A 21,699-nucleotide genomic window follows, 5' to 3' on the forward strand; every position below is an offset into this window, starting at 1 on the left:
CTGTGAGTTCTCCCCGCTTAATAATTGAGTCCATGATGTTGCTGTATCCCTTTAATGTAGAAGTTTAAGTATTTCTGCACATTTGCCTATCTTAGGCTTTGATTCTCAGGTTTTCCCACACATAGACACGCACAAAGAATTCCCCAAATGAATATACACGCACTCTCTGGTGTCCCAAACAGTCTCTCCCACACTATCCAAGTTTTCCCGGTAGCCACGTTACACTTAATCCCTTGCCCACCGAATAAGTATACATGCACCCTCTGACATCCTGAACAGTCAGTAACACTTTTTTTCCCACAGCCTCTGTTTTTGGCACTACAACCAAACCCACAAGAAAAACAGAAACAAAAAAAAAATCCAAAGTTCAAAGCAGGCATACAGTTCTTAAAAACTACATTCACAACCTCAAGATTAACCTGAAGTATTTTACTTGCATGTATCTGAAGTGTGGTCACTGTTGTCATGTGGGAAAGATGGTCATGAATTTGCAGATATGTTCCTATGAGTCGCGACGACATAATGAAAGGTACTGCTGTATTTCAGTACTGCTGACCGAGAGATAAATACATGTAGGAGCTAAAAGTAACTGTCTGCAGAGGGAACCAGCTCACAATCTATCCACCCATCATATCAGGCAGCACCTGCCCCACATGTAGTAGTGTCTGCTGGTCCCATTTTGGCCTCATCAGAGACTTGGAGTGGAAGTCATCATTGAGCCCTAGTGATTCCTAAAGAGAGGAGAAAAAGGGATAAATAGTGCCCTGTTCACCTTCAAAATCATGTCATTCATTTAGACAGAGACACACCAAAAGGAAGAGAGGGGTAGAGCACATGGGCAAAAAAATTGACATAGGAGAACAGGTAAAAAGAGAAAAAGACATTCATGCATGACAAAGACAAACAGGTCCATTGATACAGTGGCCTCTACACAAAATACACCTTTATTATCTATTCCTTAAATATGTTTTTTTTTCTAGCAAATGTAATTGTCAAATGACATAGTTGCAAATACTTTATAGCTGGTTTTATTAACTACATTTCTCAGACTGGTTCTTCGATTCTACAGTCTTTGTTCAAAGATATTCGTGAAAAATCACTGTAAAATGATCTGTACAAGGCTAGAAAGAGAATAAAAAGATACATTGGAGTGTTACACTCCAATGATTTTACAAGGCAATAATCTCAAACTGCTCCTGTGGTTTATAACCATCACCTAAAAGCCCCCAGCTGATCACTGCAGCTGTTTTCCTTTATAGTCTGTTATTGTTGGTGGTGAGTCAGACAATAGCATGTCATCATCAAAGTGTGAAGGGAAAGTATGTCAGGAAGCATGTGTGACATTTATAAAAAGTACCTGTCAGAAACAAGACTAGTTTTGTTATATATCAGCCTAGTTCCCATGGCATTGCTCACAACAGCAGAATACAATGTTATGCAACAAAGGGACTGAAATCAAGAAAGTACAGAGTATCATAAAAAGTGGAAACCCTTCCAGAAAACCAAACAGTTATCCAAGACCTGATATCTGTGAATGAGGAAGATAAATCCATCTGTAATTTGATCAATCCAAACCAGCTACAATGTATGATCGGTCTAACACAAACATCCCATAACTATCCCACCAACCTCCAAAATAGCAACTTCTGCCTCATTTAGCCATTACATTAAACAAGGGTGCAACCATGACATCCTATTAATAGTATCAGACAAACCTTTAAGATCAAGTCACACCAATATCAGGGCAGATCATCAAAGCCTCTAAAGGAAGGATGATTTTTCAAGATAGAGGAGGAGAAGGAAGAAAAGGGGGAGATATTTCCAGAGCTGAAACCAACAACCACCAATAGGGCAATTAATATCGGAAGAAACTACCTTCAAAACCAGAGGAAAGGAACCTACAAGATTTAGAGGACTGGAAGGTGTTGTAGGGATGGAAGTGGGTGGGAAAAAGTAGTGATGGGGAAACTTGAAAACAAAGATGATGACGATACCATATTTGAAATGTATTCGGATTTGAATCTGGTACGAGTTCGCAAACACAGGCATAATCGGTGAACAAAATGCAGGCAGCAAAGTTTGGAATGAGCAGATGTTTATGTAGAGTAGCAGCGGGAAGCTCTATAATAATTAGTCTTTGGCAAGATATTTCTATCTCCGCTGAAGCAATAACAGTGCTATTAATTTCTATCAACCAGAAATGTTTTTTCTCAGAATAATTAAAAAAACCACAACAGAACTTTCCTTTGGAGAAAATGTCCTACTTTTCTCTTATTCTATCTGTGAAATGCTTTCTCCCCAATTCATCAATTTACCCAACATCTGACATTTCAGAAAATTCTACTGTTGAAAACAAAGATTTTAAACCAAGAATAAACCTGTGATGTGGTTAAGAGTCCTTTATGTTAAATGCATACAGAACATTTCAAAAATCAGAACCAGGTTTAATATCACTGGCATATGTTGTGAAATCAATAGGTACATTTAATATCAGAGAAATGTATACAATATACATCCTGAAATTCTTTTTCTTCACAAACATCCACACGAAAACAGAGTGTCCCAGTGTTGTTTTGCAGCAGCAATACATGAAAAGAAAAAAGAAACTGTTCCTCAAACATTTATTTCCCCAAACATTAAAACTGATGCTCAGATGGGCTCCAGAGCTAAATAGGTGCAACAAGAATATTTTTCGAAGTTGCATCTTTGATTCACTTCAGTAATCAAGGAGAATCAGACCAAAATTTTAAGATTTATTAAAAAAAAAGTTCTCCCCTCTTTTAAGTGATTTTCTATCAAGTATAACGGGCACATTATCAAACACTTGGGAACCCTACTGAAATGATGGCTTTCCAACAGCAAAACAACCAATGCGTCAATGCAAATACAATTCACAGTGAAAATCCAGCAACAGAAGTAGCAAAAAATCGCATTAAAATGCAAGGCAAAAGTAGTCCAATTTCATCATTACAAACCTGTGAATATGATAGTACAAAATTAACAATCATAACACTGAGAAAAATTCCAGTGAAATTTGAGGAATATTTTTGTGCAAAGACAGACAAATTACTTTAGGTATTTTGAAATTTGTCTGGAAAAGGACATGAAGTTGACAGCAAATGATTAAAATAAAACCACCACTGAATCATACTTGCTGCAGCTCAGACTACCTGGATGAGATGTTCTATAGTGAATTTTTGGCACAGAGTGTAACTTAATGTCATGAGAATCAAATGTTCTGCCATAACACCATTCCCATGCCTAAAAGTATTTTCTTTAAAATTCACTTAGCACTGCAGCCATACTGAAATAAAATTGTACTTAACTCAATATACTTTTTTGTGCATGATCTGCATAAGACCATAGAAGCAGAATTAGGCCATTCAGCCCATTGTGTCTGCTCCACCATTCCATCATGGCTGATCCCAGAACCCACTCAATCCCATACACCCGTCTTCTCGCCATATCCTTTGACGCCCTGACTGATCAGGAAACTACCAACTTCTGCCTTAAATATTATGATGGACTTGGCCTCCAACACAGTCTGTGGCAGAGCATTCCACAGACTTACTACTCTCTGGTGAAAATAACTCCTCCTTACCTCTGTTCTAAAGGGTCGCCCCTCAATTTTGAGGCTGTGCCTTCTAGTTTTGGATACCCCCACCATAGGAAAAATCCTCTCCACATTCACCCTATCTAGTCCTTTCAACAGTCGGTAGGTTTCAATGAGATGCCCCCACATTCTTCTAAATTCCAGTGAGTACAGGCCCAAAGCTGCCAAATGCTCCTCATATGATAACCCCTTCAATCCTGGAATCATCCTCGTGAACCTCCTCTGGACTCTCTCCAATGACAACACATCCTTTCTGAGATATGGGGCCCAATACTCCAAGTGCAGCCTGACTAGTGTCTTATAAAAGGTCAGCATTATCTCCTTGCTTTTATATTCTATTCCCCTAGAAATAAATGCCAACATTACATTTGTCTTCTTTCCCACAGACTCAACCTGTAAATTAACCTCTGGGAGTCTTGCACAGGCACTCCTAAGTCTCTCTGTACCTCTGATGTCTGAACCTTCACCCTATTTAGATAATAGTCTGCACTATTGTTCATTTTACCAAACTGCATTATCATATATTTCCCAACACTGCATTCCATCTGCCACTTTTTTGCCCATTCGTCCAATTTGTCTAAGTCCTGTTGTAATAGCATTGCTTCCTCAGCACTACCTACCACTCCACCTATCATCCACAAACTTTGCCACAAAGCCATCAATTCCATTATCTCAATCATTGACAAACAATGTGAAAAGTAACATTCCCAGTACTGACCTTTGAGGAACATCACTAGTCACCAGCAGCCAACCAGAAAAGGCCCCCTTTATTCCCACTTGCTGCCTCCTGCCTGTCAGCCATTCCTCTATCCATGCAAGTATCTTTCCTGTAATGCCATAGGATTATATCTTGTTAAGCTGCCTCATATGTGGCACCTTACCAAATGCTTTCTGAAAATCTAAGTAAATGACATCCACATCCTCTCCTTTGTCCACCTTGCTTGTTACTTCCTCAAAGAACCCTAACAAATTTGTCAGGCAAGATTTCCCTTTACAGAAACTATGCTGACTGACTTATTTTATCATTAATCTCCAAGTACAGGTGTCCCCCGCTTTTCGAACGTTCGCTTTACGAAACCTCACTGTTACGAAAGACCTACATTAGTACCCTGTTTTCGCTTTCAGAAGGTGTTTTCACTGTTATGAAGAAAGGCAGCGTGCGACGAAAGGCATCGCTCGCCCCGAGCAGCCACTCTCCCCTGGATTCGGAACGGCATTGCTTAAACACGTGCCTGGGAGCAGCCGTTAGCAAGATGAGTTCTAAGGTATCGGAAAAGCCTAAAAGAGCTCGTAAGGGTGTTACACTTAGCGTAAAACTAGACATAATTAAGCCTTTCGATCGTGGTGAACGAAGCAAGGACAAAGTGAGTTTGGCTTGTGGAAGCTGACGAAGATGATGTTGAAGAGGTTTTGGCATCCCATGACCAAGAACCGCAATTGGAAGAGGAAAGGATAACAATCGAAACCGAATGCAGTAGCAAACTGAACGTGAAGCAACTGCATGAGATTTTTGCTGCAATGATAAAGTACAACTTTAGATTTGAAAAGGTACATAGGTTTAGGGGATATTTGCAGGATGGTTTGAGTGCTTACAAAGAACTGTGTGATAGAAAAATGCGTGAGGCTCAGCAGTCAAGCAAGCCTTCCACATCAGCCACAGCAGACGACGAACCTCGATCTTCGACATCGAGGTGGGCAGTCATTGTAGAAGATGAGCTGCCTGCCCTGATTGACGACGAAGTGACACCCCCATGTCCCACCACCCCAACCCCCAGGCCCCGGACAGATACTGTACCGATTCGCGGAGAATGCAACGGTAGCCGGGAGGCACACGGCACATCTTTAAGAAAAAAGCCGAAATAAACAAGCTAATTAATTACGTGTCGGCGGCACCTAATTAATTAGCATGTTTATTTTGGCTTTTTCTTAAAGATGTGCTGTGCGCCTCCCGGCTACTGCTGCGTTCTTCGCGGCAATGTATCGGGTCGGCGACCCGGAGGGTGGGGGCCACTGCACCACCCAACCTGCGACGACTCAGTCTAACACACCATCATCAGTGTGCTCGGCAAGCTGTCTTCCCGATTCCAGTAAGTGATACTATACTGTACATACATTATTTCTACTTTATATAGGCTGTGTATTTTTGTGTGTTATTTGGTAGATTTGGCAGCCCCATAGCTTAAAGGTTACTGGAGAGCGCGTTTATGCCAACAGTGCTTGCGTGAGATTTTCTGCCGAGAGCGCTTGCATGAGATTTTCGCTACGGAGATCTGTGCAGGCAATCATTGTAGAGAAGTATTTCTACTTTACATAGGCTGTGTATTTATCATATCATTCCTGCTTTTACTATATGTTACTGTTATTTTAGGTTTTATGTGTTATTTGGCATGATTTGGTAGGTTATTTTTGGGTCTGCAAATGCTCACAAAATTTTCCCATATAAATAAATGGTAATTGCTTCTTCGCTTTACGACATTTCGGCTTACGAACCGTTTCACAGGAACACTCTACCTTCGGATGGCGGGGGAAACCTGTACCTCAAAACTTCATCCTTAATAATAGACTCAACACTTTCCCAACCACTGAGGTTAGGCTAACTGGCCTATAATTTCCTTTCTTTTGCCTTTCACCCTTCTTAATGAGTGGAGTGACATTTGCAATCTTCCAGTCCTCCAGTACCATGCTAGAATCAAGTGATTCTTGAAAGATCATGCCCAATGCATCCATTATCTCTGCAGCAAGCTCTCTCAGAACTCTGGGATGTAGTCCACCTGGCCCAGGAGACTTATCTACCTTAAGACCTTTGAGTTTGCCTAGCACTTTTTTCCTTTGTAATAGCAATTGCACTCACTCCTGCTCCTTGACACTCACGGACCTCTGGCACACTACTGGTGTCTCCACAGTGAAGACAGATGCAAAGTACCTATTAAGTTCATCTGCCATTTCTTTGTACCCCATTACTACCTCACCAGCATTATTTTCCAGTGATCCAATAACAACTCTTACTCTTTATTCTTCATATAACTGAAAAGACTTTTGGCATCCTGCTTTATATTATTGGCTAGTCTGCCCTCATCCCTTCTTATAGCTTTTTTAGTTGCCTTTGTTGGATTTTAAAAGCTTACCAATCATCCAACTTCCCACTCACTTTTGCTACCTTATATGCCCTTTCCTTGGCTTTTATGCAGTCTGTAACTTCCTTTGTCAGCCACATGGATCTCTCTATTCAGCACCTTTAAATACACTCAGCATTGTCAATGGTAAAACTGAACATTCCATCAGCCCAAAAACGATACAACTCTTTCAGCAAAAAAAAATTCAAACATCTGCAGTTGTATTAGTACAGAAAGCTTTACAGCTAAAACGTGCGCTTCACCGAAATATCCCACTGAAGCACCAAACATAATAAGAAGCCCAAAATGAATGGGTGTTCTGTAAAGTCACCCTAAGAACAGTAGTGTCTTATCATTTATCTCAGAAACTGGGACAGACCAGTAAGATTAAAGTGTTTGCTAATTTTCAATCATTTTAAGTCACATGAACTTAATCCCCAGATCATGGAAGTCTATTGTATAAAGCAACCTCAATGTCAAACTGTCAATTTTTTCAGTTCAAAAGGTTAGCAGATACAACAAAAAACATATGATTTGATTCTACAATCTATGTTACAGAAAATAAATAAATGCACATGAATATGACGTATCTATTAAAAGATATCAATGTAGTTAAAACCTTTCAGATAAGAACTACTCTGTATAGTATCAAGGCATACTTAGATCCAGGAAGATCTAAAACGTCATGCACTAAATGAGCTAATTCAAAATAAGAACAGTTAGCCACAAGTGATCTTGCATTACCCAGCCAAGGATGCTCGTTTCTTAGTTTAACAACTTATCCGAAAGACTGCAGATCAAAGTTCAAAGTAAAATTTATTATCAGAATACATGTCACCACATACAACCCCAAGATTCTTCTTCTGCGGGCATTCTCAACAACTCCATAGAACAGTAACTGTAAACAGGATCAACGGACAGGAAACTGGGCAAATGGAAACACAGATAAATAGCAATAAATAATGAGCATGAAATAACAAGATAAAGAGTCCTTAAATTGAGACAATCGATTGTGGGAACACCAGAGGTAGAATGAGTGTAGTTATCCACTCTTGTTCAAGATCCTGACGGTTGAGGGGCAGTAACTGTTCTTGGACCTGGTGGTGCAAGTCCTGATGCTCTTGTACCTTCTACCTGATGGCAGCGGCGAGAAAAGAGCATGACCTGGGTGGTGAGGATCTCTGATGATGGATGCTGATTTTCTACAGTAATGTTTCATGTAGATGTGCTCAATGGTTGGGAGGGATTTACCCATGATGTACTGCGCCAAATTTGTTGGATTTTTCCATTCAAAGGCATTGGTGTCCCATAACAAGCCGTAATGCAGCCAGTCGGAACACTTTCCACCACATAACTAGAAGTTTGCCAAGGTTTTTGATGACATGCCGAATCTCTGCAGACTCCTGAGGAAGTAGAGGCGCAGTTGTGCTTTCTTTGCAATTATATGATGGGCCCAGGACAGGTCCTCTGAGAACGTGACACCCAGGAATTTAAAGTTACCGACCCTCTCTACCTCTGATGAGTACTAGCTCAAGGACCTCTGATTTCCCTCTCCTGAAGTCTACAATCAGTTCCTTGGTCTTGCTGATATTGAATGAGAGGTTGATATTGTCACACCACTCAACCAAGTTTTCAATCTCCCTCCTGTATGCTGATTTATCACCACCTTTGATACAGCCCACAACAATGATATCATCAGCAAACTTGAATATGGTGTTGGAGCTTGGATATGGTGATCAGATTCTTTCTTAGATTGTTCTCTGGAACGCCAGTCCAGATTATGAGTTCAAGTCACATCTCCTCTGATTTAGAAGCTCCACATAAATTCAGGCAAAGGGGGAAGATAAGAGAAAAAACTGTTAACAATACACTTCAAAGTCTAAAACTGATATTGCATTATGCTGCACAGAGGCACCAGTTTCAGAAGCCAAAATAACTCAACTGCATATTTTTTTTAAGTTAAGAGTTTTCCGCTGACTAGTGTACAATCCAGACATTCTCTCACCACAGGCAACCTATCAGGAATTATTGGAATAGTACATGATGGAGGTCAGACAGAACTGTTGACAGAGTACCCTCAACAAATGTATTCCTTCAGTCTTTGTTTTAAACCTTATATGAAAAAAAACCCTCCTGCTGTAACCAAGCACATTTTTAAACAACCCTTTACCTCTGCTGATTAAAAAAAAAATCAGAAATCCTCTACCCTCTGATCTACAGTTAGGTGGTAAGTGACACAAGGCACAGCTGAAACAGATCAGAAAATTCTCTGCTTCAGTCATGCTCTGTAAAATTAGTTGCTGCAACCGGGAAGGGTGCAACAATTGATCTCAGTGTCCTCATAGTTAAGCTGACTTAAGTGTGGGATTCTACATTTGACCAAGGCTAACATTCTCATTGGAAACACCACAAACTTCAAGTGAATGACAGTGGAGTCAAGGCTAGATCAAAATTCGTGCAAGTCCTCCAATTCTGATGGTGAGCTCAAGAAAGAAGTTCACACATTAAGAGTGAATATTTGAAATAAGGTGCCAAAATGTTACTTGGCTTTGAGATTTACAATTTCATTACTAGATTGTTAATTACATTTATAAATCAAGCTAGGTTATTTTCCATTGAGATCTTTTTCCTCAGTGAGACCAGATTCTCAAATCAGAAAGGAAGGGACTGATTTCATGAATAGGTACTTTAACGGCTTTCCCAAGTCAAAATGTGTCAAAGATCATTTTGCATTTTCAGACATCAACTCTCACGCGCATAGCGACAGCTGAGCCCCCAAACCATATACACAGCACTGTTTACAACCTCACAGCTAATGAGTTTTGTTTCAGAATTCTATTCACTGTTGTAATATGTACAAATGTAGCAGCAAACAAGCACAGCAAAGTCCTAGAAACAGAAAAAAAAGGATATTAGAACTAAGATCAGGTTTCTGATATACAATATCCGTAACACAGTTTCTAAGACAGTATGCATAATGATGTCAATAACCAGTACTAAGGAATAATATATTAACTTCTAGATTGTAAAGTTAAATTTAAGTTGAATGGATTTGCACATGCACTACAGGAACCTCATATTAGTCTGTATACACTCAGTGGTCACTTTATTCAGTACAGGAGTAGAACCCAGTGTGGTCCTCTGCTGCTGTAGCCCATCCACTTCAAGGTACAACATACTGCACATTCAGAGATGCTCTTATGCACACCACTATTGTAACACATGGTTATTTGCATTGGCGACCCCTTTCTGTCAGCTTGAATCAGACTGGCCATTCTCCTCTGTTCTCTCTCATTAACAAGGCATTTTCACCCACAGAGCTGCCATTCATTGGATGTTCTTTTGCTTCTAACACCATTCCCATATAAACTCTACAGACTGTTGTGTGTGAAAATCTTGGGAGATCAGTAGTTTCTGAGCTACTCCTGTCACCCCTTCTGGCACTAACCATTCCAAGGTCATCACATTTTTCCCCATTCTAATGTTTGTTCTGAACAAGAACTGAGCCTCTTGACCACACCTACATGTTTTTATGCATTGAATTGCTGTCACATGATTGGCTGATTAGATATTTGCATTAACGAGATGTACAGGTGTACCTAATAAAGCAGCCACTGAGTGAATATTGCCAATTTACCAAGCTGGAACCGAATCATGCACTTTCATTAAGAAAAATAACAAACTAAAAGCACCACATAATGATAAATGGACAAAGCATATCTGTGCTGAGATAATGTGACATCCATGTTCATTATTTACAAATGAAAACAGTGAACTCTGCGACCCAGTGGTGTATCTTATAGAGCTGCTACCTCGCAGCCACACAGTCTAGGATTCAATCATGACCTTGGGTGCTACCTACATGCAGCTTGAACATTTCCCTTTTACCCAATGGGTTACTTCTGGATGTTCTGGTTTCCTCCCACATCCTGAAGGTGTGCAGGTTGGCAGGTTAATTTGTCAGTGTAAATTGTCCCTGCAGTATCCAGTATAATCTGGATGGAGCTGCTAAGAATAAAAATTGAGATTAATTCAGGATTAGTGTAAACACCTGCACGATAATCAGTGCAGACGCAGTAGCTCAAAGATCCCAATTCTGCACTGTGTTCACTCCAAGATTCTTAAACAATAGCAAATTGTAAAAAAAAAGTACTAACACATTGATGAGCAAACCAGCTCAGCCAGGGCCAACCTGAGGAGGGGAATCTCTCAGGATAAACACATATACAAACAGAGGATCAAGGAGCATTTCAACTCCTTGGACCCCCGGCACATGTGACATGGCATACAGGTCATTACAGACTTCAAACCACCTACTACTGTGCCCCCTTCCAGCTCTGCTTCCCCCCCTGATGAGCTCAATTACTTCTACGCTCGCTTTGACCAAGAGAACAAGGAGGTCACCCTCAAAGCAGATCTCCCACCTGGTGAACTGCCTCTCTCACTTTCCACCTCCGATATTTGCACCACCCTGAGCAGGGTGAATGTATGGAAGGCAGCTGGTCTGGATCGAATACCTGGCTGCGTGCTCAGAGCCCATGCAGGGCAGTTGGCCAGGGTCTTCACGGACATTTTTAATCTGTCCCTGGCCCAGACAGTTGTCCCCACAAGCTTCAAGATCGCCACTGTCGTGTCAGTGCTGAAGCATTCCACTGTCACGGGCCTGAATGACTTCCACCCAGTTGCACTCACCCCCATCATTGCAAAGTGCTTTGACAGACTGGTTCTATCACATCTGAAATCCTGTCTGCCCACTACCCTGGACCCCCATCAATTTGCCTATCGCACCAACAGGTCAACAGAGGACGCCATCTCCACGGCACTTCACTCTGCCCTGACCCACCTGGACAGCCCCAACTCCTACATCAGAATGCTGTTCATTGACTTTAGTTCGGCGTTCAATACTGTGATCCCCTCCAAGCTGATCGCCAAACTTCACCAGCTTGGTATCAGCTCATCCCTCTGCAATTGGACCTTGGACTTTCTGACTAACAGACCCCAATCAGTTAAGTTAGACAACCTCTCCTCCTCCACTCTCACCCTGAACACCGGCGTGCCTCAAGGCTGTGTACTGAACCCTCTTCTGTACTCCCTTTTCACCTATGACTGCGTTCCTGTACATGGTTCTAACTCCATAATCAAGTTCGCAGATGACACCACAGTGGTTGGCCTGATCAGAGGGGATGAACGAGACGGCCTACAGGGACGAGGTCCAGCACCTGGCCGTGTGGTGTGCCGACAACAACCTGGCCCTTAACACCCAGAAGACCAAGGAGATCATTGTGGACTTCAGGCATGCTAGGAGCCACACTCACGTCCCCATCTACATCAACGGAGCTGTAGTGGAGCATGTATCAAGCTTCAAATTCCTTGGTGTCCACATTTCCAAGGATCTCACCTGGTCCCTGAACTCCTCCATCCTGATCAAAAAGGCACAACAGTGCCTTTATTTCCTGCGGAGCATCAAGAAAGCTCACCTCTGTCCCAGGATACTGACGGACTTTTACTGCTGTACCATTGAGAGCATACTCACCAACTGCATCTCAGTGTGGTATGGCAATTGTCCCGTATCAAACCGCAAAGCACTCCAGCATGTGGTGAAAACTGCCCAGCGGATTATCGGCACCCAATTGCCCACCATTGAGAACATCTACCATAAACGCTGCCAGGGCAGGGCGAAAAGCATTATCAGGGATGCATCTCACCCTAACCATGGACTTTTTACTCTCCTCCCATCCGGTAGGCGCTACAGGAGCCTCCGCTCCCACACCAGCAGGCACAGGAAGAGCTTCTTCCCTGAGGCTGGGACACTGCTGAACCTCACATCACAGCACTAAGCAGTATTGCATCCATATTGTACTGTCTCAGTACTTTTATATTTGTATGCTGTAGCACTTACTTTTTATTCACAGTTATTTTGTAAATAACACTACTCTTTGCATTTCTGGTTAGATGCTAACTGCATTTCATTGTCTTTATATCTGTACTCGGCACAATGACAATAAAGTTGAATGTAATCTAATCTAAAGGTTCATAGACAATTCGCACAAAGTTTCCACAAAACGCACTTAATCTAATCATTACACCATCTATTTGAATGGTGTTAGTTTGCCAAAAAAACTTTAGCTAGGAACACTGAGGACCCTCTAATGCTATTTGTGTTTCATGAACCCCGTGACATCCATCCAACAGGGGCACAGATTAATGCTGTCTCCAAAAGACAAAACCACCAAAAATGCAACATTCCCTCAATGCTGCATTGAAAACGTTAGCTCTAGGCCAGCTGGCGGCGCAACAACATCAGCGCCAGACTCTGGAGCGGAGGTTCCCGGGTTCAAACCCAGTCGGGTCCACTCCCGAGTACGCTTTCCATCCATGCCGGGTTGAGTGTCAAGATCGCTACTCAACCTCGTAAAATAAAGGGAAAAATGCTGCGAAATATCTGTGTGAGGAGTGACACGCCACACAGTCTCTCTCTCTCTCTCTCTCTGCGCCTTGTAAAGGCATGAAAAAGACATCGGCCCACCAACATCGCGCATGTACGCAGACGCACACGCCAAAAAAAAAAGAAAACGTTAGCTCAGACTACAACGCTGCAGATGCAACCTGCCACAGATTAGACTTCGATCAAAATGTAAATTTGATTTTTCGTTTCAGCATACCAAGAGTTGCACCTTCAAAAACATCTTTGGGAAACATTCCAAAGCAAAAATACTGCAGATGTAGGAAACCTGAAATGAAGCAGAAACTTGGAAATGTTCAGTAGGTCTGACACATCTGTAGAGAAACATCTTTCATCAGAACTGGAAAAAGTTAGGGGATGAAGATACAAAGAAAGCAGGTAGGGGAAGTGAGAATTTAAGAGCTCAGAGATGGGATCAAAGGCACCAAGATGTAAGTACTGTTCTGACAGGTGAAAGAATTTGGTAAAGGCTTGAATACATCAATAGTTGCTTCAAAAATCAAACTGCAATGACCTTATTTTGAGCGTGCGTTTGATGAAAATTAGGAAGCAATTACAAAGGTGAAACTCAATCTTAGATATTATTGTTATAAGACCGAATAAAAGGAAGATACTCCTCAACACATTAATTCTCAGAAACTTTGTTTGGTGTTCATGTTTTTACTTAAATAAGCCTAAACAGAAGTTAGGTAGATAAATGCAAAAATAAAATGAATGTCCACTAATCAGAATTTTAACTAAATTACCAGAATCCTTATCCACTGGATACAACATAGATTTTACAAAAGTAGTTTTGTTTTAGGTCTATTTCTCCACCAACCATAACAATGCCTATAACTGATACAGGTATATATGTTCAGCTGAAATTTAAATCACTATGTTGTTAAATCACTACTATGTTGCTTTATAAAAGTTGATTGGGAAAATAATTCTGTTACTGAGAAATTCTATCACCAATGCAATTCATGCAGAGAAGAACAGACTACCTCAGACTCATTATGAGGAAGTAAATTTCACAGAACTCAGAAGGTGTTAGAAGATGTGACAGTAATGATTTTAATAATTTTAAGAGCATCATAATCTATGATAAACTAACGCGGTTAATCTTGGTTCAGAACTGTTAACACCAGGGATCCTTTATCAAGAACAGACTTTTGCAGCAGTTCTGCTGTCTATTATTTATAGAACAATACAGCACAGCACAGGCCCTTCGGCCCACAATGTTGTGCTGACCCTTAAACCCTGCCTCCCATATAACCCCCCACCTTAAATTCACCCATATACCTGTCTAGTTCCTCACTCAAGGAACATTCAACATGCCAGTCCAAAGAGCCATCACTGATGGGCCATTCAACCCTGGAGGATATCATACCAAATCTCCTCTAGAGTATATTCAAAATTCACATATTTGCACTTCCAGCAATGGTCAGTGCTATTAATGGTCCAGCTCTCCTCCACCACCCCCTTAACCAAAGAACTCAGCATAAATCATCTTGGGGTCAGGCAGCACCTATGGAGGGAAAAGGACTAGGACCCACCAACTTCCCCCAGCACCTGTTGTGTTGCTCCAGCATCAGATTAATTTACATATCACATGTACATTAAAACATACAGGGAAATGCGCTGTTTGTGTTATCAACCAATATAACCGAAGGATGTACTGAGGACAGCCAGCAAGTGTTGCCACACGCTCCAGATGTTCAGCAGAACAACACAAATAACAACAACAAAATGATAGCAAAACAAGCACTTTTCCTCCCTCCCACCCTGTCATACAGAGAGTCCTCCAACCCCAGGACAGGCCACCTCCAGACCTCCAGCAGACTCATGAATGTTGGGCCTCTGACTTCCTCAGTGGGCTCCGAGAACCAGGACTTTGGCCATTGCGCCTCAACTTCCAGACGTCGAATCGACCTTCAGTATAGACTCCAGGACTTGCCGATGATAGGCTCCTGAACTCCAGGCTCACCGACTTGCATACCTCAGGAATCACCGGCCCTCGTGCCTCCTGCCAGCATGGACCTGACTCCGGGATCCACTGACCTGGGGGGACTCACTATCAGCCCTCGCCCTCACTGGTCTTTGACCACAGCACTTGCCAGCCACACATTCATCCAGATTTCCTTCATCGCACATTCACGGATTCCAGAATCTGCATTCTTCGTGACTCCATGCTATCATCTTAGTTTCCAAGGACAGGATTAAAACCTTCAATATATCAGCTGGATTTTCCATGATCCATGTTCTGTGTTCACTCTATTAAACAATCAAAGTTCTTAGTCCTGACTGTTAACTAATAGCATTCATGATGTGAGGACTGGAGAAACTCATCAGGTCAGGCAGTATATATTAGAGCAAATATATTGTTGACATTTTGGGTCAAGATCCTTCATTTGTCAATTTCCCTCCATAGATGCTGCCTGACTCACTGGGTTTCTCCAGTGCGTATGTTACTCCAGATTCCAGCATCTGCAGTCTCTTGTTTCTACAAATGAACCACTTCCATAGAACACTGGAGAGTGGCTGCCATCCATGAATGAGACTCCAGCTACTGACAGACAGGCCTGCCTTTCACAACCTCAAGGCATCCAAAAGTGTAACATTGTTGCAAAGCTGACAATTTGTCCACAACATACTCACACAAACAGCAATATCTTTAGACAACCCAAGCAATTGATTAACGTATAACATTATCCAGCGTCTGCAAAATCTCATGTCTATGCTTAAAGTATAACACCAACCGGAACAATGGAGATAACACAGCCCTTCTTCAAAACAGTTACAGTACTTAGCTCTGTGCCTAATCCATCATTCAGTAACTCAACTCCAGATAACCGTGACTTTCTCAAGTTCCATACCATCTTGCAACAGAATGCATTTTGCATCCATGTGAAAAGTATGAGGAAAAATATCCAAGTGAAAATAAGCCCTCTATGGCATAGAGTTTCCGTTTAACATCGAAACTGATAGGCAGCCTCCGACCTTTCTATCCAGTCTGGATTTTTGTACTTAAATCCATAGTAAGAACTCCTACCCGAGGAGCTATGAGCTACTAGATTGTCCAACGTGAAAGATTCTGTATCAATAGAAAAACAGGATGCAAGACTTTCAAAATAAACTAAGTTTCAAAGACTATCCACACAAATGATATTCATCTCAAAACAGTGATTTCATGAAGACTAATAAATTAACTAATGGGTAAACAGTCTTTTGCAACAAACAGTGACAAATACACGGTGTGTGAACTGAACAGCATCATGGAGTGGATTAGAGCTGAGTTTACAATCAAATTGACTTTCACAGGGGTGGGTATCATGTCTGCAGCCCAACTGGGAGTAGTTTTGCTGGGACGATCCGGTAAAACTTTGCCCGGCTGCCTTTAAATCCCTCCCCATGGAGCTCACAGGCCCCGCCTGAGGCTCTCTGCAGCCCCGCCTCTCGATTTACCTCTTCCCTGCCACTCGGTGAGTCTCGCCTGGCCTGGCGCAGCGTTTGAAGCCGGGCCGGAGCCAGGCTGTGTGGGCATACTCGGGTTGCAGGAAGAGGAATCACACCACGCGGGCCCGGGGCGCTGGTACTCACCACCTGCAAGCGGCCAACGGTGGCTCCGACGCAGCCGGATCCTCGCACACAGTTCGGCGCTTCTAAGGGGGACTTGACTGACTCTAGGCGGGAGCACCGCCAGGTCCTGATACCCGCCGGATTACCACCAGCTGTTGATGGAGGTTGATCCCAAGCGCCTGCCGAGGTCACCACCATCAACTGCTTGGTCCAGCCGCTCTCGAGGTCATTGACCGGCTACTCAGTGCTGGCGCCCGCGAGATTACCATAGGCTGCTGGGTCTTGGCGCCCGTGAGATTACCGCGAGCTGCTGGGTCTTAGCGCCCACCGTGTTACAATCACTGCTCGGTTCGGGCGCCCGCGATGTTATCAGCTGCTGCTAGGTCCTAATGCCCACCTAGGTTTCCAACGGCGGCTCGGACCGAGTACCCACGGGGTTGTATTCGGCTGGTAGTCCCGAAACCTGCCTGGATTGACGGTCCTAACCCAGAAATTAGTCACAGTCTCTTTCCCAGATTAGAAATTTAACATACTAGAAGGCATAATTTGAGAGGAGCGAAAGTTTAAGGGAGAAATGCTGGAATGGGCTGCTGGGGAAGGTGACGGAAGCAGAAACGCTAGTACTATATAAGAGACTTTGGGGGCAGGCATATGAACATGAAGGGAATGAAGGACGACAGAATTAGTTTAAATTCTTCATCGTCATCACGGACTGAAGGGTCTGTCCATATGCCATGCTATGTGCTCACCCTTTTTTTTAAGTTATCACGACCCACATTCTCGGGTGCAGGGACTTGTCATCAACACTTGATTTTAGAAACATAGAAAGCCTACAGCACAATACAGGCCCTTCGGCCCACAAAGCTGTGCCGCACATGTCCTTACCTTAGAAATTACCTAGGGTTACCCACAGCCCTCTATTTTTCTAAGCTCCATGTACCTATCCAGGAGTCTCTGAAAAGACCCTATCGTATCCACCTCCACCACCGTCACTGGCAGCTCATTCAACGGACTTACCACTCTCTACGTAAAAAAACTTACCCCTGACATCTCCTCTGTACCTATTTCCAAGCACCTTAAAATTGTGCCCACTCGTGTTAGACATTTCACCCCTGGGAAAAAGCCCCTGACTATTTACACGATCAATTCCTCTCATCATCTTATACACCTCTATCAGGTCACCTCTCATCCTCCGTCGCTCCATGGAGAAAAGGCCGAGTTCACTCAACCTATTCTCATAAGGCATGCTCCTCAAACCAGGCAACATCCTTGTAAATCTCCTCTGCACCCTCTCTATGGTTTCCACATCCTTCCTGTAGTGAGGCTACCAGAACTGAGCACAGTACTCCAAGTGGGATCTAACCAGGGTCCTATGTAGCTGCAACATTACCTCTCGGCTCTTAAACGTAATCCCATGATTGATGAAGGCCAATGCACCGTATGCCTTCTTAACCACAGAGTCAACCTGCGCAGCAGCTTTGAACATCCTATGGGCTCAGACCCGAAGATCCCTCTGATCCTCCACACTGCCAAGAGTCTTACCATTAATACTATATCCTGCCATCCTATTTGACCTACCAAAATGAACCACCTCACACTTATCTGGGTTGAACTCCATCTGCCACTTCTCAGCCCAGTTTTGTATCCTATCGATGTCCCGCTGTAACCTCTGACAGCCCTCCACACTATCCACAACACCCCCAACCTTTGTGTCATCAGCAAATTTACTAACCCATCCTTCCACTTCCTCATCCAGGTCATTTATAAAAATCACAAAGAGTAGGGGTCCCAGAACAGATCCCTGAGGCACACCACTGGTCACCGACCTCCATGCAGAATATGACCTGTCCACAACCACTCTTTGCCTTCTGTGGGCAAGCCAGTTCTGGATCCACAAAGCAATGTCCCCTTGGATCCCATGCCTCCTTACTTTCTCAATAAGCCTTCGATGGGGTACCTTATCAAATGCCTAATCTTATTTTCACTGCAACTTTTCTTTCACCTTGCTCCTTTTGCACATCTTTTGATTTACCTCTCCTTCATCAGTTGATTATTGGATGCTTGTTTCTAATTATCTGGATGTGGCAGGTCCAAATGTTCACCTTTACCAAATGTCATTATTTTGTGCCCTTTGGGTTGAAATCAACAATTCTGGTTCAACCCCATCAACATAATACAATCTGAAGCCACTTAGCCCAGCAAGCCCATGACAGCTCTCAATCAATGCATTAAGTCCCATTTTTTATTTTCCTCAAGAGCCGACCCAAATTCCTTCTGAGATCATTGATTATTTCTACTGTCACCACTCTTGTAGAGTTCCAGGTCATTATTGACTCACAGCATACAGAAATTTCCTCATCACAACCCACTTGTCCTGTGTCGCCAAGATTTTAAATTTGACTTCTTGTGTTATTGCATCAGTGCAATAGGATTTGCTTTATGTATCATAACCAAAGCTACTTTCCCTTTGTCCAAGGAGAACAATTTTTCCAGCCTCAATTTGTAGCTAAAATCTATCATCTCCAAAAACATTCTGAGAAACCTCATTTACAATTTCTCACAGATCTTCACATCCAATATTATATTGGACTGGAAATTGGTGCAAACTATCGTTGTCACCTAACCGGCGATAAATGGAGTTCAGTATTACTTTCCTACTTCTGAATTTTAGACTTCTATGAAGGCCTTTGTCTACATGTTTTAACTTACTATTCTCTCACTCTGTCTTGCTATCTTCAAAGATCTATTGACATAAAATGAAAAGACCTATTGACAATTGCCATATGTGGTATGGCAAATCTATCAACCGTATCAGACCGCAAAGCACTCCAGCATGTGGTGAAAACTGCCCAGTGGATTATCGGCACTCAATTGCCCACCATTGAGAACATCTACCATGAACGCTGCCAGGGCAGGGCGAAAAGCATTATCAAGGATGCATCTCACCCTAACCATGGATTTTTACTCTCCTCCCATCCGGCAGGCACTACAGGAGCCTCCGCTCCCGCACCAGCAGACACAGGAAGAGTTTCTTCCCTGAGGCCATGACCCTGCTGAACCTCACATCACAGCGCTAAGCAGTATTGCACCCATATTGTACTGTCTCAGTACTTTTATGCTGTAGCATTTACTTTTTATTCGCAGTTATTTTGTAAATAACACTAATTCTTTGCATTTCTGGTCAGATGCTAAATGCATTTCATTGGCTTGTATCTGTACTCGGCACAATGACAATAAAGTTGAATCTAATCTAATGATATTCTGCTCCTGTATGCTCTTAAGAACTGTGCCAATAAGCTTATGTTGATTCACCATACCCAGTTGCCAGAAAAATCGCACCACATTCCTCTGTAAAAAAAAATTTCAGTCTGCTATTTCTCTGCCCATTCCACTAACCTTTCGATATCAGTCATCATCAAAATCGATGGACAGCCAAAGAAGGAGGTATCATGTTGCAGCCTATTGCCATCAAGTTCGCCCTCAAACTTAATAGCATAAAAACATGTTGAAATTTTATCTGCATTCCACTTTCCAGGACATTTATATGTACCAAAGGGCCCCATCACTTGGGACACACCACTCTTTGCGATCCTCCAGAGAGTAAAACAATCTGGAGTGTTTGATGGCTCTGGTCCTGTACTCGCTGGAGTTTAGAAGAACAAGGGGGGATCTCATTGGAACTTATTGAATATTGAAAGGCCTAGATAGAGTGGATGAGGAGAGGATGTTTCCAATAGCGGGGGAGTCTAACACCAGAGGGCACAGTCTCAGAATAGAAGAGCACCCCTCTAGACCAGAGGTGAGGAGGAATTTCTTTAGCCAGAGGGTGGCGAATCTGTGGAATTCATTGCCTCAGACAGCTGTAGAGGCCAAGTCATTGGGTATATTTAAAGTGGAGATTGATAGGTTCTTAATTAGTAAGGGTGTCAAATGTTATGTGGAGAAGGCAGGAAAATGAGGTTGAAAGGGAAAATAAATCAGCCATGATGGAATGGTGGAGCAGACTCAATGGGCTGAATAGCCTAATTCTGCACCTATGTCTTATGGTCTAATCTTTTATCTTGTTTATCTGTTTTCTGTCCTTAAGTCATTCATTTTTCAAGCTGGGTCTTATCTTAATTTTGTTAAACAGCCTTTCATGTGGTACTTTGTTAAATACAACTGCTTATCCATTTTTACAACATCCACTGCGTTCCTTAACCAACTTGCTACAAAAATTCAATCATTAGTCAAATCTAATCTACTTTTACAAATCTATACCAGTTCACTTTTATTAGCTCAATCAACTCTTAAGTTCCTGTCAGATTTTCCCTCATTGGTATTCCTGAAACTTCATCCGCCAATGGTAATAATCAGACCATCCTGTCGGTATGAGAAATGTCCAATTGCCATTTTTTTAAACAGTTGCCATATTTAGGGAGAGAGGGGAAAGACTGAAATAGGACCTGAGGGACAACTTCTTACCCCTGAGGATCATGCAAGTATGGAACAAATTGCCAGGGGAAATGGTTGAGGCAGATACATGGATAGGAAAGGTTTAGAGGGAAATGGGACAAATGGAACCAATTTTGATGGCTATCATGGTCAGTATGGAAAATTGGGCTGAACATCTTGTTTCTGTGCTGTATTACTCAATGGGTCTTTGTCACTTTCCAAACCCCTGGCACCTCTGCCATGTCTAGGGAAGACTGAATATTATTGCAAACTCTCTGCTTCCCTTAGCAACCTCAAATACAAGCCATTCAAACCTAATGAAGTATTATCTCTACAGTTAACCAGCCTTTCCAGCACACCCTGTATATCAATTTTCACTCCATTTATTACACTGTCTTTGACTAATATTTGACTTACACTTTGACTAATATTTAGGGCAGCAATGAAGATCCTCCATCTCTGGCATTGGTCAAGGCTTCCTTCATCATGTCAGTAGCTTCCTCTAGTAGTTTTCA

General features: G+C 42.5%; 1 protein-coding gene across 5 annotated transcripts in view; it reads right to left on the reverse strand.

Annotated features, from left to right (window-relative positions):
• raraa (retinoic acid receptor, alpha a) overlaps nucleotides 1-17,163 on the reverse strand; it is a 735,685-nt gene extending 718,522 nt beyond the window's left edge. For 4 of the 5 annotated variants that reach the window (XM_063037129.1, XM_063037127.1, XM_063037130.1 and 1 more), the window contains exon 1: nucleotides 16,772-17,163. The gene's annotated coding sequence lies outside the window, so the exon portion shown is untranslated. The remainder of the gene's footprint in view (nucleotides 1-16,771) is intronic. The other variant, XM_063037140.1, reaches the window with a different exon arrangement.
• Between the last annotated feature and the right edge of the window lie 4,536 nt (nucleotides 17,164-21,699).

The sequence above is a fragment of the Mobula hypostoma genome, chromosome X1, assembly GCF_963921235.1.
Source record: "Mobula hypostoma chromosome X1, sMobHyp1.1, whole genome shotgun sequence".
Lineage (NCBI taxonomy): Eukaryota > Metazoa > Chordata > Chondrichthyes > Myliobatiformes > Myliobatidae > Mobula > Mobula hypostoma.